Here is a 15,063-nt window from a genome sequence, read left to right on the forward strand (position 1 = left end):
GTGAGCTCCCGAGTCGCAGAGGGGGATCCGCATGGCTCTCCGGCTTGACGGACAGAGAAGGGAAAAGATCGCTTGGTCCGCTTGGGCGGTTCAACGGAGGGAAGTAGCTGCTCGCCGTGGCCAGCTTACGGGGGAAGACTGGCCCTTCCTTTCATAGTGGCTGGCTGGCCCGCACCCTTTGGGTTCCTAGGCCCCAAGCGGGACCCCGCTCATAGCCGAAAATGTGGAGGAGCTGCAAACCTGTTCCAATGAGGGAAGTGCACAAATTTTTCTGCCCCCTTTCAGGAAGAAAATCTTTGCGCTTGCATGAAGAAAGACCCAGGTACCCTGAAGCGGAGACTCGGGAGCTAGGAGAAGGTAACATCAAGAGGCGAGCCTCTTTCGGTAGAAGCAGTGCTGCGGAGCGCTTGGCAGCCGGTACGACGAGCGATGTGTGCCAGAAGACGCCAATTTGCACCTGGGAGCTGGTAAGCCCCAGAGCTGCCAAAAGGTGAGCCAAGGCACGTAGCAGCCGGCTTGTGCGCCAGGCTTTCGGACTGCGAGAGGAACGTAGCTGCCGGTCGCCCGCATGCCCAATTGACGTTAGCTGTGGTCTGGAAAGAGTTGAGCCACAGCTTCCTTGTGCCGCTACCTGTTGCTGGTGCTGGTCTCTGCGGGAACTCTTGTGCTTTCCCTTAGGCTCCGAGACGCTGCGAAACGGCCTTTGGGGTGCAGATGCCAGGCACAGGAAGTGTGGGAGAGAGTGCTGCAAATCCATGTTTGCGCAAGTTTATAAGGCGTAAGCTGCGCAAATACGTGTTGTCCCGGCACACGTTCTCTTCGTCAGAGGCCGTAGAAAATCTTTGCGCTTACATGAAGACTGAGAAACGCAGAAGCTGGGACTGCGTAGCTCAGAGAAAGTAACCGCAAGAGGCTCAGTGCAAATCCGTGTTTTCGCAAGTTGCAGGGGTGATCTCCACCAATATGTGTTTTTGAGCACACTCTGGTGGACTGAGTCTGATGCAAAAAGCCCCAAAGCTCTGAGAGGCTCATGGAAGTCCGTGGTGCTGTGACTGCGCTGCTGAGCTGGGCCAGGCTCCTGGCCCAGAGGCAGCTCCTGGCAAGGGCAGCGCTGCAGAGCGGCAGCTGTGGCCAGGAGCAGCTCCTGAGCACAGCCCGGCAGGGCATCTCAGGGACACGAGCAGGCCCAGACAGAGCTCCCAGGGGCTCAGCAGTGGCAGGGGCTGCGCGACGTCCCAGAGGGGGTTGTGTCCCTGTGGCACCTCTGTGGCTGTGTCATGGAGCCCCAGAGCAGCTGTGATGTCAGAAAGGGGCTGTGTGACGGCTCTCAGAGTGGCTTGTGCGAGGACACTGAGCAGCCACGGCCTCATAGAAGGGACATAGTGACATCACAGAGTGGTTCTATGAGATGATAGAATGAGTTGCGATATCACAGGGTAGCCTGTGACATCACAATATGAGCTGTATGACGTGACAAGGAGAGCTGTGTGGCATCACAGAGCAGGCTGTGACATTACAGAGAGCCTCTTTCAGTAGAAGCAGTGCTCAGGAGCGCTTGGCAGCCGGTACGACGAGCGATGTGTGCCAGAAGACGCCGCTCGGCCACCGGGCGCTCGAAAGAGCGAGAGCCGCGAGAAGGCGAATGAGGAAAGTGTCTGGTAGTCGGATTGTGCGCCAGCCTTTCGGATTTGAGAGGACATTCCGACAGGAACGTAACTTGCCCCGCGTCCGAATGGCCAACCGATGCTAGTGTCGTCTAGAAGGAGTTCAGCCACTCCTCCCTTGTGCTGCTACCTGTTGCTGTTGCTGCTCTCTCCTGTTTTCTCCCTTAGGCTCCGAGACGCCGAGGAAACGCCTTTTGAAGAGCAGAAGCCTGCCGCAGGAAGGGTGGAAGAGGGGGCTGCAAATCCGTGTTTGCCGAAGATGCAGGGGTAAGTTGCATAAATATGTGTTGTCCTGGTACACGTCCTCCTCGCCAGACACAGTGGAAAATCTTTCCTTTTGCGTGAAGACCAAGAAACGCAGTAGGCGGGACTGTGTAAGCTCAGAGAAAGTAACCGCAAGAGGTGAGGCTCTTGAGTCGCGTGCAGCTCCCCGGAGCGCTTGGCAGCAGGCACGACGAAAGAAGTGAACGAGAACATGCCGCTTCGGGTCCGGCTGCTTGAAGGCGGGATAGCAGCGAGAAGGGGAAATAGGTAGGCGCTTAGCGTCCAGCTTGTGGGCCGAGCTTTCAAACTGGGAGAGGAAGGTAGCTGGCGGTCGCCCGTGTGCTCAATTGACGTTAGCTGGCGTCTGGAAAGAGCTGAGCTACAGCTTTCCTTGTGCTACTAGGTGTTGCTGTTGCTGGCCCCCGCGGGAGCCCTTGTGCTTTCCCTTAGGCCCCGAGACGCTGAGAGATGCCCCGCTGAGCATAAGAAGCCTGCTACAAGAGGTGTGGAGGAGAGTGCTGCAAATCCGTGTTTGCGCAAGTTGCAAGGGTAAGCTGCACAAATATATGTTTTCCTGGCATACGCTCCTCTTCCGAGGCAGTAGAAAATCTTTGCGCTTGCATGAAGAAAGACCCAGGTACCCTGAAGCGGAGACTCGGGAGCTAGGAGAAAGTAACTTCAAGAGGCGAGCCTCTTTCGGTAGAAGCAGTGCTCCGGAGCGCTTGGCAGCCGGTACGACGAGCGATGTGTGCCAGAAGACGCCAATTTGCACCTGGGAGCTGGTAAGCCCCAGAGCTGCCAAAAGGTGAGCCAAGGCACGTTAGCAGCCGGCATTGTGCGCCAGGCTTTCGGGACTGCGAGAGGAACGTAGCTGCCGGTCGCCCGCATGCCCAATTGACGTTAGCTGTGGTCTGGAAAGAGTGAGCCACCAGCTTCCTTGTGCCGCTACCTGTTGCTGGTGCTGGTCTCTGCGGGAACTCTTGTGCTTTCCCTTAGGCTCCGAGACGCTGCGAAACGGCCTTTGGGGTGCAGGATGCCAGGCACAGGAAGGTGGTGGGAGAGAGTGCTGCAAATCCATGTTTGCGCAAGTTTAAGGCGTAAGCTGCGCAAATACGTGTTGTCCCGGCACACGTTCTCTTCGTCAGAGGCCGTAGAGAAATCTCTTTGCGCTTACATGAAGACTGAGAAAAACGCAGAAGCTGGGACTGCGTAGCTCAGAGAAAGTAACCGCAAAGAGGCTCAGTGCAAATCCGTGTTTTCGCAAGTTGCAGGGGTGATCTCCACCAATATGTGTTTTTGAGCACACTCTGGTGGACTGAGTCTGATGCAAAAAGCCCCAAAGCTCTGAGAGGCTCATGGAAGTCCGTGGTGCTGTGACTGCGCTGCTGAGCTGGGCCAGGCTCCTGGCCCAGAGGCAGGTCCTGGCAAGGGCAGCGCTGCAGAGCGGCAGCTGTGGCCAGGAGCAGCTCCTGAGCACAGCCCGGCAGGGCATCTCAGGGACACGAGCAGGCCCAGACAGAGCTCCCAGGGGGCTCAGCAGTGGCTGGGGATGCGCGACGTACACGAGGCGGTTGTGTCCCTGTGGCACCTCTGTGGCTGTGTCATGGAGCCCCAGAGCAGCTGTGATGTCAGAAAGGGGCTGTGTGACGGCTCTCAGAGTGGCTTGTGCGAGGACACTGAGCAGCCACGGCCTCACAGAAGGGACATAGTGACATCACAGAGTGGTTCTATGAGATGATAGAATGAGTTGCGATATCACAGGGTAGCCTGTGACGTCACAATATGAGCTGTATGACGTGACAAGGAGAGCTGTGTGGCATCACAGAGCAGGCTGTGACATTACAGAGAGCCTCTTTCAGTAGAAGCAGTGCTCAGGAGCGCTTGGCAGCCGGTACGACGAGCGATGTGTGCCAGAAGACGCCGCTAGGCCACCGGGCGCTCGAAAAAGCGAGAGCCGCGAGAAGGCGAATGAGGAAAGTGTCTGGTAGTCGGATTGTCCACCAGGCTTTCGGATTTGAGAGGACATTCCGACAGGAACGTAACTTGTCCCGCGTCCGAATGGCCAACCGATGCTAGTGTCGTCTAGAAGGAGTTCAGCCACTCCTCCCTTGTGCTGCTACCTGTTGCTGTTGCTGCTCTCTCCTCTTTTCTCCCTTAGGCTCCGAGACGCCGAGGAAACGCCTTTTGAAGAGCAGAAGCCTGCCGCAGGAAGGGTGGAAGAGGGGGCTGCAAATCCGTGTTTGCCGAAGATGCAGGGGTAAGTTGCATAAATATGTGTTGTCCTGGTACACGTCCTCCTCGCCAGACACAGTGGAAAATCTTTCCTTTTGCGTGAAGACCAAGAAACGCAGTAGGCGGGACTGTGTAAGCTCAGAGAAAGTAACCGCAAGAGGTGAGGCTCTTGAGTCGCGTGCAGCTCCCCGGAGCGCTTGGCAGCAGGCACGACGAAAGAAGTCAACGAGAACATGCCGCTTCGGGGCCCGGCTGCTTGAAGGCGGGATAGCAGCGAGAAGGGGAAATAGGTAGGCGCTTAGCGTCCAGCTTGTGGGCCGAGCTTTCAAACTGGGAGAGGAAGGTAGCTGGCGGTCGCCCGTGTGCTCAATTGACGTTAGCTGGCGTCTGGAAAGAGCTGAGCTACAGCTTTCCTTGTGCTACTAGGTGTTGCTGTTGCTGGCCCCCGCGGGAGCCCTTGTGCTTTCCCTTAGGCCCCGAGACGCTGAGAGATGCCCCGCTGAGCATAAGAAGCCTGCTACAAGAGGTGTGGAGGAGAGTGCTGCAAATCCGTGTTTGCGCAAGTTGCAAGGGTAAGCTGCACAAATATATGTTTTCCTGGCATACGCTCCTCTTCCGAGGCAGTAGAAAATCTTTGCGCTTGCATGAAGAAAGACCCAGGTACCCTGAAGCGGAGACTCGGGAGCTAGGAGAAGGTAACATCAAGAGGCGAGCCTCTTTCGGTAGAAGCAGTGCTGCGGAGCGCTTGGCAGCCGGTACGACGAGCGATGTGTGCCAGAAGACGCCAATTTGCACCTGGGAGCTGGTAAGCCCCAGAGCTGCCAAAAGGTGAGCCAAGGCACGTAGCAGCCGGCTTGTGCGCCAGGCTTTCGGACTGCGAGAGGAACGTAGCTGCCGGTCGCCCGCATGCCCAATTGACGTTAGCTGTGGTCTGGAAAGAGTTGAGCCACAGCTTCCTTGTGCCGCTACCTGTTGCTGGTGCTGGTCTCTGCGGGAACTCTTGTGCTTTCCCTTAGGCTCCGAGACGCTGCGAAAACGGCCTGTGGGGTGCAGACGCCAGGCACAGGAAGCGTGGTAGAGAGAGCTGCAAATCCACGGTTGCGCAAGATTAAGGCGTGTAAGCTGCGCAAATACGTGTTGTCCCGCACACGTTCTCTTCGTCAGAGGCCGTAGAAAATCTTTGCGCTTACATGAAGACTGAGAAACGCAGAAGCTGGGACTGCGTAGCTCAGAGAAAGTAACCGCAAGAGGCTCAGTGCAAATCCGTGTTTTCGCAAGTTGCAGGGGTGATCTCCACCAATATGTGTTTTTGAGCACACTCTGGTGGACTGAGTCTGATGCAAAAAGCCCCAAAGCTCTGAGAGGCTCATGGAAGTCCGTGGTGCTGTGACTGCGCTGCTGAGCTGGGCCAGGCTCCTGGCCCAGAGGCAGCTCCTGGCAAGGGCAGCGCTGCAGAGCGGCAGCTGTGGCCAGGAGCAGCTCCTGAGCACAGCCCGGCAGGGCATCTCAGGGACACGAGCAGGCCCAGACAGAGCTCCCAGGGGCTCAGCAGTGGCAGGGCTGCGCGACGTCCCTGAGGGGGTTGTGTCCCTGTGGCACCTCTGTGGCTGTGTCATGGAGCCCCAGAGCAGCTGTGATGTCAGAAAGGGGCTGTGTGACGGCTCTCAGAGTGGCTTGTGCGAGGACACTGAGCAGCCACGGCCTCATAGAAGGGACATAGTGACATCACAGAGTGGTTCTATGAGATGATAGAATGAGTTGCGATATCACAGGGTAGCCTGTGACATCACAATATGAGCTGTATGACGTGACAAGGAGAGCTGTGTGGCATCACAGAGCAGGCTGTGACATTACAGAGAGCCTCTTTCAGTAGAAGCAGTGCTCAGGAGCGCTTGGCAGCCGGTACGACGAGCGATGTGTGCCAGAAGACGCCGCTCGGCCACCGGGCGCTCGAAAGAGCGAGAGCCGCGAGAAGACGAATGAGGAAAGTGTCTGGTAGTCGGATTGTGCGCCAGGCTTTCGGATTTGAGAGGACATTCCGACAGGAACGTAACTTGCCCCGCGTCCGAATGGCCAACCGATGCTAGTGTCGTCTAGAAGGAGTTCAGCCACTCCTCCCTTGTGCTGCTACCTGTTGCTGTTGCTGCTCTCTCCTGTTTTCTCCCTTAGGCTCCGAGACGCCGAGGAAACGCCTTTTGAAGAGCAGAAGCCTGCCGCAGGAAAGGTGGAAGAGGGGGCTGCAAATCCGTGTTTGCCGAAGATGCAGGGGTAAGTTGCATAAATATGTGTTGTCCTGGTACACGTCCTCCTAGCCAGACACAGTGGAAAATCTTTCCTTTTGCGTGAAGACCAAGAAACGCAGTAGGCGGGACTGTGTAAGCTCAGAGAAAGTAACCGCAAGAGGTGAGGCTCTTTGAGTCGCGTGCAGCTCCCCGGAGCGCTTGGCAGCAGGCACGACGAAAGAAGTGAACGAGAACATGCCGCTTCGGGTCCGGCTGCTTGAAGGCGGGATAGCAGCGAGAAGGGGAAATACGTAGGCGCTTAGCGTCCAGCTTGTGAGCCGAGCTTTCAAACTGGGAGAGGAAGGTAGCTGGCGGTCGCCCGTGTGCTCAACTGACGTTAGCTGGCGTCTGGAAAGAGCTGAGCTACAGCTTTCCTTGTGCTACTAGGTGTTGCTGTTGCTGGCCCCCGCGGGAGCCCTTGTGCTTTCCCTTAGGCCCCGAGACGCTGAGAGATGCCCCGCTGAGCATAAGAAGCCTGCTACAAGAGGTGTGGAGGAGAGTGCTGCAAATCCGTGTTTGCGCAAGTTGCAAGGGTAAGCTGCACAAATATATGTTTTCCTGGCATACGCTCCTCTTCCGAGGCAGTAGAAAATCTTTGCGCTTGCATGAAGAAAGACCCAGATAGTTTGAAGCGGAGACTCGGGAGCTAGGAGAAAGTAACTTCAAGAGGCGAGCCTCTTTCGGTAGAAGCAGTGCTCCGGAGCGCTTGGCAGCCGGTACGACGAGCGATGTGTGCCAGAAGACGCCGCTCGGCCACCGGGCGCTCGAAAGAGCGAGAGCCGCGAGAAGGCGAATGAGGAAAGTGTCTGGTAGTCGGATTGTGCGCCAGCCTTTCGGATTTGAGAGGACATTCCGACAGGAACGTAACTTGCCCCGCGTCCGAATGGCCAACCGATGCTAGTGTCGTCTAGAAGGAGTTCAGCCACTCCTCCCTTGTGCTGCTACCTGTTGCTGTTGCTGCTCTCTCCTGTTTTCTCCCTTAGGCTCCGAGACGCCGAGGAAACGCCTTTTGAAGAGCAGAAGCCTGCCGCAGGAAGGGTGGAAGAGGGGGCTGCAAATCCGTGTTTGCCGAAGATGCAGGGGTAAGTTGCATAAATATGTGTTGTCCTGGTACACGTCCTCCTCGCCAGACACAGTGGAAAATCTTTCCTTTTGCGTGAAGACCAAGAAACGCAGTAGGCGGGACTGTGTAAGCTCAGAGAAAGTAACCGCAAGAGGTGAGGCTCTTTGAGTCGCGTGCAGCTCCCCGGAGCGCTTGGCAGCAGGCACGACGAAAGAAGTGAACGAGAACACGCTGCTTCGGGTCCGGCTGCTTGAAGGCGGGATAGCCGCGAGAAGGGGAAATAGGTAGGCGCTTAGCGTCCAGCTTGTGAGCCGAGCTTTCAAACTGGGAGAGGAAGGTAGCTGGCGGTCGCCCGTGTGCTCAACTGACGTTAGCTGGCGTCTGGAAAGAGCTGAGCTACAGCTTTCCTTGTGCTACTAGGTGTTGCTGTTGCTGGCCCCCGCGGGAGCCCTTGTGCTTTCCCTTAGGCCCCGAGACGCTGAGAGATGCCCCGCTGAGCATAAGAAGCCTGCTACAAGAGGTGTGGAGGAGAGTGCTGCAAATCCGTGTTTGCGCAAGTTGCAAGGGTAAGCTGCACAAATATGTTGTTTTCCTGGCACACGCTCCTCTTCCGAGGCAGTAGAAAATCTTTGCGCTTGCATGAAGAAAGACCCAGATAGTTTGAAGCGGAGACTCGGGAGCTAGGAGAAAGTAACTTCAAGAGGCGAGCCTCTTTCGGTAGAAGCAGTGCTCCGGAGCGCTTGGCAGCCGGTACGACGAGCGATGTGTGCCAGAAGACGCCGCTCGGCCACCGGGCGCTCGAAAGAGCGAGAGCCGCGAGAAGGCGAATGAGGAAAGTGTCTGGTAGTCGGATTGTGCGCCAGCCTTTCGGATTTGAGAGGACATTCCGACAGGAACGTAACTTGCCCCGCGTCCGAATGGCCAACCGATGCTAGTGTCGTCTAGAAGGAGTTCAGCCACTCCTCCCTTGTGCTGCTACCTGTTGCTGTTGCTGCTCTCTCCTGTTTTCTCCCTTAGGCTCCGAGACGCCGAGGAAACGCCTTTTGAAGAGCAGAAGCCTGCCGCAGGAAGGGTGGAAGAGGGGGCTGCAAATCCGTGTTTGCCGAAGATGCAGGGGTAAGTTGCATAAATATGTGTTGTCCTGGTACACGTCCTCCTCGCCAGACACAGTGGAAAATCTTTCCTTTTGCGTGAAGACCAAGAAACGCAGTAGGCGGGACTGTGTAAGCTCAGAGAAAGTAACCGCAAGAGGTGAGGCTCTTTGAGTCGCGTGCAGCTCCCCGGAGCGCTTGGCAGCAGGCACGACGAAAGAAGTGAACGAGAACATGCCGCTTCGGGTCCGGCTGCTTGAAGGCGGGATAGCAGCGAGAAGGGGAAATACGTAGGCGCTTAGCGTCCAGCTTGTGAGCCGAGCTTTCAAACTGGGAGAGGAAGGTAGCTGGCGGTCGCCCGTGTGCCCAATTGACGTTAGCTGGCGTCTGGAAAGAGCTGAGCTACAGCTTTCCTTGTGCTACTAGGTGTTGCTGTTGCTGGCCCCCGCGGGAGCCCTTGTGCTTTCCCTTAGGCCCCGAGACGCTGAGAGATGCCCCGCTGAGCATAAGAAGCCTGCTACAAGAGGTGTGGAGGAGAGTGCTGCAAATCCGTGTTTGCGCAAGTTGCAAGGGTAAGCTGCACAAATATGTTGTTTTCCTGGCACACGCTCCTCTTCCGAGGCAGTAGAAAATCTTTGCGCTTGCATGAAGAAAGACCCAGGTACCCTGAAGCGGAGACTCGGGAGCTAGGAGAAAGTAACTTCAAGAGGCGAGCCTCTTTCGGTAGAAGCAGTGCTCCGGAGCGCTTGGCAGCCGGTACGACGAGCGATGTGTGCCAGAAGACGCCGCTCGGCCACCGGGCGCTCGAAAGAGCGAGAGCCGCGAGAAGGCGAATGAGGAAAGTGTCTGGTAGTCGGATTGTGCGCCAGCCTTTCGGATTTGAGAGGACATTCCGACAGGAACGTAACTTGCCCCGCGTCCGAATGGCCAACCGATGCTAGTGTCGTCTAGAAGGAGTTCAGCCACTCCTCCCTTGTGCTGCTACCTGTTGCTGTTGCTGCTCTCTCCTGTTTTCTCCCTTAGGCTCCGAGACGCCGAGGAAACGCCTTTTGAAGAGCAGAAGCCTGCCGCAGGAAGGGTGGAAGAGGGGGCTGCAAATCCGTGTTTGCCGAAGATGCAGGGGTAAGTTGCATAAATATGTGTTGTCCTGGTACACGTCCTCCTCGCCAGACACAGTGGAAAATCTTTCCTTTTGCGTGAAGACCAAGAAACGCAGTAGGCGGGACTGTGTAAGCTCAGAGAAAGTAACCGCAAGAGGTGAGGCTCTTGAGTCGCGTGCAGCTCCCCGGAGCGCTTGGCAGCAGGCACGACGAAAGAAGTGAACGAGAACACGCTGCTTCGGGTCCGGCTGCTTGAAGGCGGGATAGCCGCGAGAAGGGGAAATAGGTAGGCGCTTAGCGTCCAGCTTGTGAGCCGAGCTTTCAAACTGGGAGAGGAAGGTAGCTGGCGGTCGCCCGTGTGCCCAATTGACGTTAGCTGGCGTCTGGAAAGAGCTGAGCTACAGCTTTCCTTGTGCTACTAGGTGTTGCTGTTGCTGGCCCCCGCGGGAGCCCTTGTGCTTTCCCTTAGGCCCCGAGACGCTGAGAGATGCCCCGCTGAGCATAAGAAGCCTGCTACAAGAGGTGTGGAGGAGAGTGCTGCAAATCCGTGTTTGCGCAAGTTGCAAGGGTAAGCTGCACAAATATGTTGTTTTCCTGGCACACGCTCCTCTTCCGAGGCAGTAGAAAATCTTTGCGCTTGCATGAAGAAAGACCCAGATAGTTTGAAGCGGAGACTCGGGAGCTAGGAGAAAGTAACTTCAAGAGGCGAGCCTCTTTCGGTAGAAGCAGTGCTCCGGAGCGCTTGGCAGCCGGTACGACGAGCGATGTGTGCCAGAAGACGCCGCTCGGCCACCGGGCGCTCGAAAGAGCGAGAGCCGCGAGAAGGCGAATGAGGAAAGTGTCTGGTAGTCGGATTGTGCGCCAGCCTTTCGGATTTGAGAGGACATTCCGACAGGAACGTAACTTGCCCCGCGTCCGAATGGCCAACCGATGCTAGTGTCGTCTAGAAGGAGTTCAGCCACTCCTCCCTTGTGCTGCTACCTGTTGCTGTTGCTGCTCTCTCCTGTTTTCTCCCTTAGGCTCCGAGACGCCGAGGAAACGCCTTTTGAAGAGCAGAAGCCTGCCGCAGGAAGGGTGGAAGAGGGGGCTGCAAATCCGTGTTTGCCGAAGATGCAGGGGTAAGTTGCATAAATATGTGTTGTCCTGGTACACGTCCTCCTCGCCAGACACAGTGGAAAATCTTTCCTTTTGCGTGAAGACCAAGAAACGCAGTAGGCGGGACTGTGTAAGCTCAGAGAAAGTAACCGCAAGAGGTGAGGCTCTTGAGTCGCGTGCAGCTCCCCGGAGCGCTTGGCAGCAGGCACGACGAAAGAAGTGAACGAGAACACGCCGCTTCGGGTCCGGCTGCTTGAAGGCGGGATAGCAGCGAGAAGGGGAAATAGGTAGGCGCTTAGCGTCCAGCTTGTGAGCCGAGCTTTCAAACTGGGAGAGGAAGGTAGCTGGCGGTCGCCCGTGTGCTCAACTGACGTTAGCTGGCGTCTGGAAAGAGCTGAGCTACAGCTTTCCTTGTGCTACTAGGTGTTGCTGTTGCTGGCCCCCGCGGGAGCCCTTGTGCTTTCCCTTAGGCCCCGAGACGCTGAGAGATGCCCCGCTGAGCATAAGAAGCCTGCTACAAGAGGTGTGGAGGAGAGTGCTGCAAATCCGTGTTTGCGCAAGTTGCAAGGGTAAGCTGCACAAATATGTTGTTTTCCTGGCACACGCTCCTCTTCCGAGGCAGTAGAAAATCTTTGCGCTTGCATGAAGAAAGACCCAGGTACCCTGAAGCGGAGACTCGGGAGCTAGGAGAAAGTAACTTCAAGAGGCGAGCCTCTTTCGGTAGAAGCAGTGCTCCGGAGCGCTTGGCAGCCGGTACGACGAGCGATGTGTGCCAGAAGACGCCGCTCGGCCACCGGGCGCTCGAAAGAGCGAGAGCCGCGAGAAGGCGAATGAGGAAAGTGTCTGGTAGTCGGATTGTGCGCCAGCCTTTCGGATTTGAGAGGACATTCCGACAGGAACGTAACTTGCCCCGCGTCCGAATGGCCAACCGATGCTAGTGTCGTCTAGAAGGAGTTCAGCCACTCCTCCCTTGTGCTGCTACCTGTTGCTGTTGCTGCTCTCTCCTGTTTTCTCCCTTAGGCTCCGAGACGCCGAGGAAACGCCTTTTGAAGAGCAGAAGCCTGCCGCAGGAAGGGTGGAAGAGGGGGCTGCAAATCCGTGTTTGCCGAAGATGCAGGGGTAAGTTGCATAAATATGTGTTGTCCTGGTACACGTCCTCCTCGCCAGACACAGTGGAAAATCTTTCCTTTTGCGTGAAGACCAAGAAACGCAGTAGGCGGGACTGTGTAAGCTCAGAGAAAGTAACCGCAAGAGGTGAGGCTCTTGAGTCGCGTGCAGCTCCCCGGAGCGCTTGGCAGCAGGCACGACGAAAGAAGTGAACGAGAACACGCCGCTTCGGGTCCGGCTGCTTGAAGGCGGGATAGCAGCGAGAAGGGGAAATAGGTAGGCGCTTAGCGTCCAGCTTGTGAGCCGAGCTTTCAAACTGGGAGAGGAAGGTAGCTGGCGGTCGCCCGTGTGCCCAATTGACGTTAGCTGGCGTCTGGAAAGAGCTGAGCTACAGCTTTCCTTGTGCTACTAGGTGTTGCTGTTGCTGGCCCCCGCGGGAGCCCTTGTGCTTTCCCTTAGGCCCCGAGACGCTGAGAGATGCCCCGCTGAGCATAAGAAGCCTGCTACAAGAGGTGTGGAGGAGAGTGCTGCAAATCCGTGTTTGCGCAAGTTGCAAGGGTAAGCTGCACAAATATATGTTTTCCTGGCACACGCTCCTCTTCCGAGGCAGTAGAAAATCTTTGCGCTTGCATGAAGAAAGACCCAGGTACCCTGAAGCGGAGACTCGGGAGCTAGGAGAAAGTAACTTCAAGAGGCGAGCCTCTTTCGGTAGAAGCAGTGCTCCGGAGTGCTTGGCAGCCGGTACGACGAGCGATGTGTGCCAGAAGACGCCGCTCGGCCACCGGGCGCTCGAAAGAGCGAGAGCCGCGAGAAGGCGAATGAGGAAAGTGTCTGGTAGTCGGATTGTGCGCCAGCCTTTCGGATTTGAGAGGACATTCCGACAGGAACGTAACTTGCCCCGCGTCCGAATGGCCAACCGATGCTAGTGTCGTCTAGAAGGAGTTCAGCCACTCCTCCCTTGTGCTGCTACCTGTTGCTGTTGCTGCTCTCTCCTGTTTTCTCCCTTAGGCTCCGAGACGCCGAGGAAACGCCTTTTGAAGAGCAGAAGCCTGCCGCAGGAAGGGTGGAAGAGGGGGCTGCAAATCCGTGTTTGCCGAAGATGCAGGGGTAAGTTGCATAAATATGTGTTGTCCTGGTACACGTCCTCCTCGCCAGACACAGTGGAAAATCTTTCCTTTTGCGTGAAGACCAAGAAACGCAGTAGGCGGGACTGTGTAAGCTCAGAGAAAGTAACCGCAAGAGGTGAGGCTCTTGAGTCGCGTGCAGCTCCCCGGAGCGCTTGGCAGCAGGCACGACGAAAGAAGTGAACGAGAACATGCCGCTTCGGGTCCGGCTGCTTGAAGGCGGGATAGCAGCGAGAAGGGGAAATACGTAGGCGCTTAGCGTCCAGCTTGTGAGCCGAGCTTTCAAACTGGGAGAGGAAGGTAGCTGGCGGTCGCCCGTGTGCTCAATTGACGTTAGCTGGCGTCTGGAAAGAGCTGAGCTACAGCTTTCCTTGTGCTACTAGGTGTTGCTGTTGCTGGCCCCCGCGGGAGCCCTTGTGCTTTCCCTTAGGCCCCGAGACACTGAGAGATGCCCCGCTGAGCATAAGAAGCCTGCTACAAGAGGTGTGGAGGAGAGTGCTGCAAATCCGTGTTTGCGCAAATTGCAAGGGTAAGCTGCACAAATATGTGTTTTCCTGGCACACGCTCCTCTTCTGAGGCAGTAGAAAATCTTTGCGCTTGCATGAAGAAAGACACAGGTACCCTGAAGCGGAGACTCGGGAGCTAGGAGAAGGTAACTTCAAGAGGCGAGCCTCTTTCGGTAGAAGCAGTGCTCCGGAGCACTTGGCAGCCGGTACGACGAGCGATGTGTGCCAGAAGACGCCGCTCGGCCACCAGGCGCTCGAAAGAGCGAGAGCCGCAAGAAGACGAATGAGGAAGGTGCTTGGTAGCCGAATTGTGCGCCAAGGTTTCTGATTAAAGAGGTCATTCTGACAGGACTTATAGATGGCATCTCTGCCGTCATGACCTGAGGCGTCATGGGCCTATCGAGCTAGGAATAACTCTCCCTTGTGTTGCCAATCTAAGTCTGTCTTTGACACCTCTATTTTTGCAGCTTTATCCCCCTGCTCGTTGTTTCCGTGCTCTTCATTAGCCGTGCTCTCAGGGACATGGGCATCTAGATGACGGGCCCTCACAGACAGTTTCTTTACCTCGGTAGCAGTGTCTTTCCACTCATCAGCAGCCTAGATTGGTTTTCCCCTACGCTGCCAAGTGGCCCTTTTGCACCTTTCCAGCCATCTCCACAGAACATTGGCTACCATCCATGAATCAGTGTAGAGGTTGAGCTTCGGCCACTTCTCTCTTTCAGCAATTTCTAGGGCCAGTTGAACAGCTTTGAGTTCAGCAAGTTGGCTTGATCTACTTTCTCCGTCAGTGGCTTCTGTGACCTGTCTTGTGGGGCTCCATACGGCTCCTTTCCACTTCCGGTTCATCCCTATGATGTGACAGGAACCATCAGTGAACAGAGCATAGCATGTTTCTTCTGCTGGCAGTTGGTTGTACGGTGGAGTTTCTTCGGCCTGTGTCACTTGTTCCTGCACCTCTTCATCAGTGAGACCAAAGTTTTCACCTTCTGGCCAGGTTGTAATTATCTCCAAAATCTCAGGGCAATTTGGGTTTCTAATAGGGTTGTGCTGCATGATGAGGGCGATCCACTTGCTCCATGTAGCGTCAGTGGCATGGTGGGTAGCAGGAACTTTTCCTTTAAACATCCACCCCAGCACTGGTAGTCGGGGTGCCAGGAGGAGTTGTGCTTTTGTGCCAATCACTTCTGAGGCGTCTTGAACTCCTTCATAGGCAGCTAAGATTTCCTTCTCTGTGGGAGTGTAGTTGGCTTCGGACTATCTATAGCTTCGGCTCTAGAATCTCAGTGGTCGGCTTCGAGTTTCCCCAGGCACTTTCTGCTAAAGGCTCCAGGACAAGCCATTGTTCCTGGCTACAGAGTAGAGCACGTTCTTCACATCTGGTCTTGTCCTGACTGGGCCAAGGGCTACTGCATGAGCGATCTCCTGCTTGATTTGGACAAAGGCTTGTTGCTGTTCAGGGCCACACTGGAAAGCGTTCTTTTTCTCTCAGTGCCCCACGTTGGGCGCCAAAATCTGTCTTGGTTCTAGAAGACAGG

This window comes from Pseudopodoces humilis, chromosome 26 (genome assembly GCF_049639895.1).
Source record: "Pseudopodoces humilis isolate 2021_Gansu_Grassland_sample_001 chromosome 26, ASM4963989v1, whole genome shotgun sequence".
Taxonomy (NCBI): Eukaryota; Metazoa; Chordata; class Aves; order Passeriformes; family Paridae; genus Pseudopodoces; species Pseudopodoces humilis.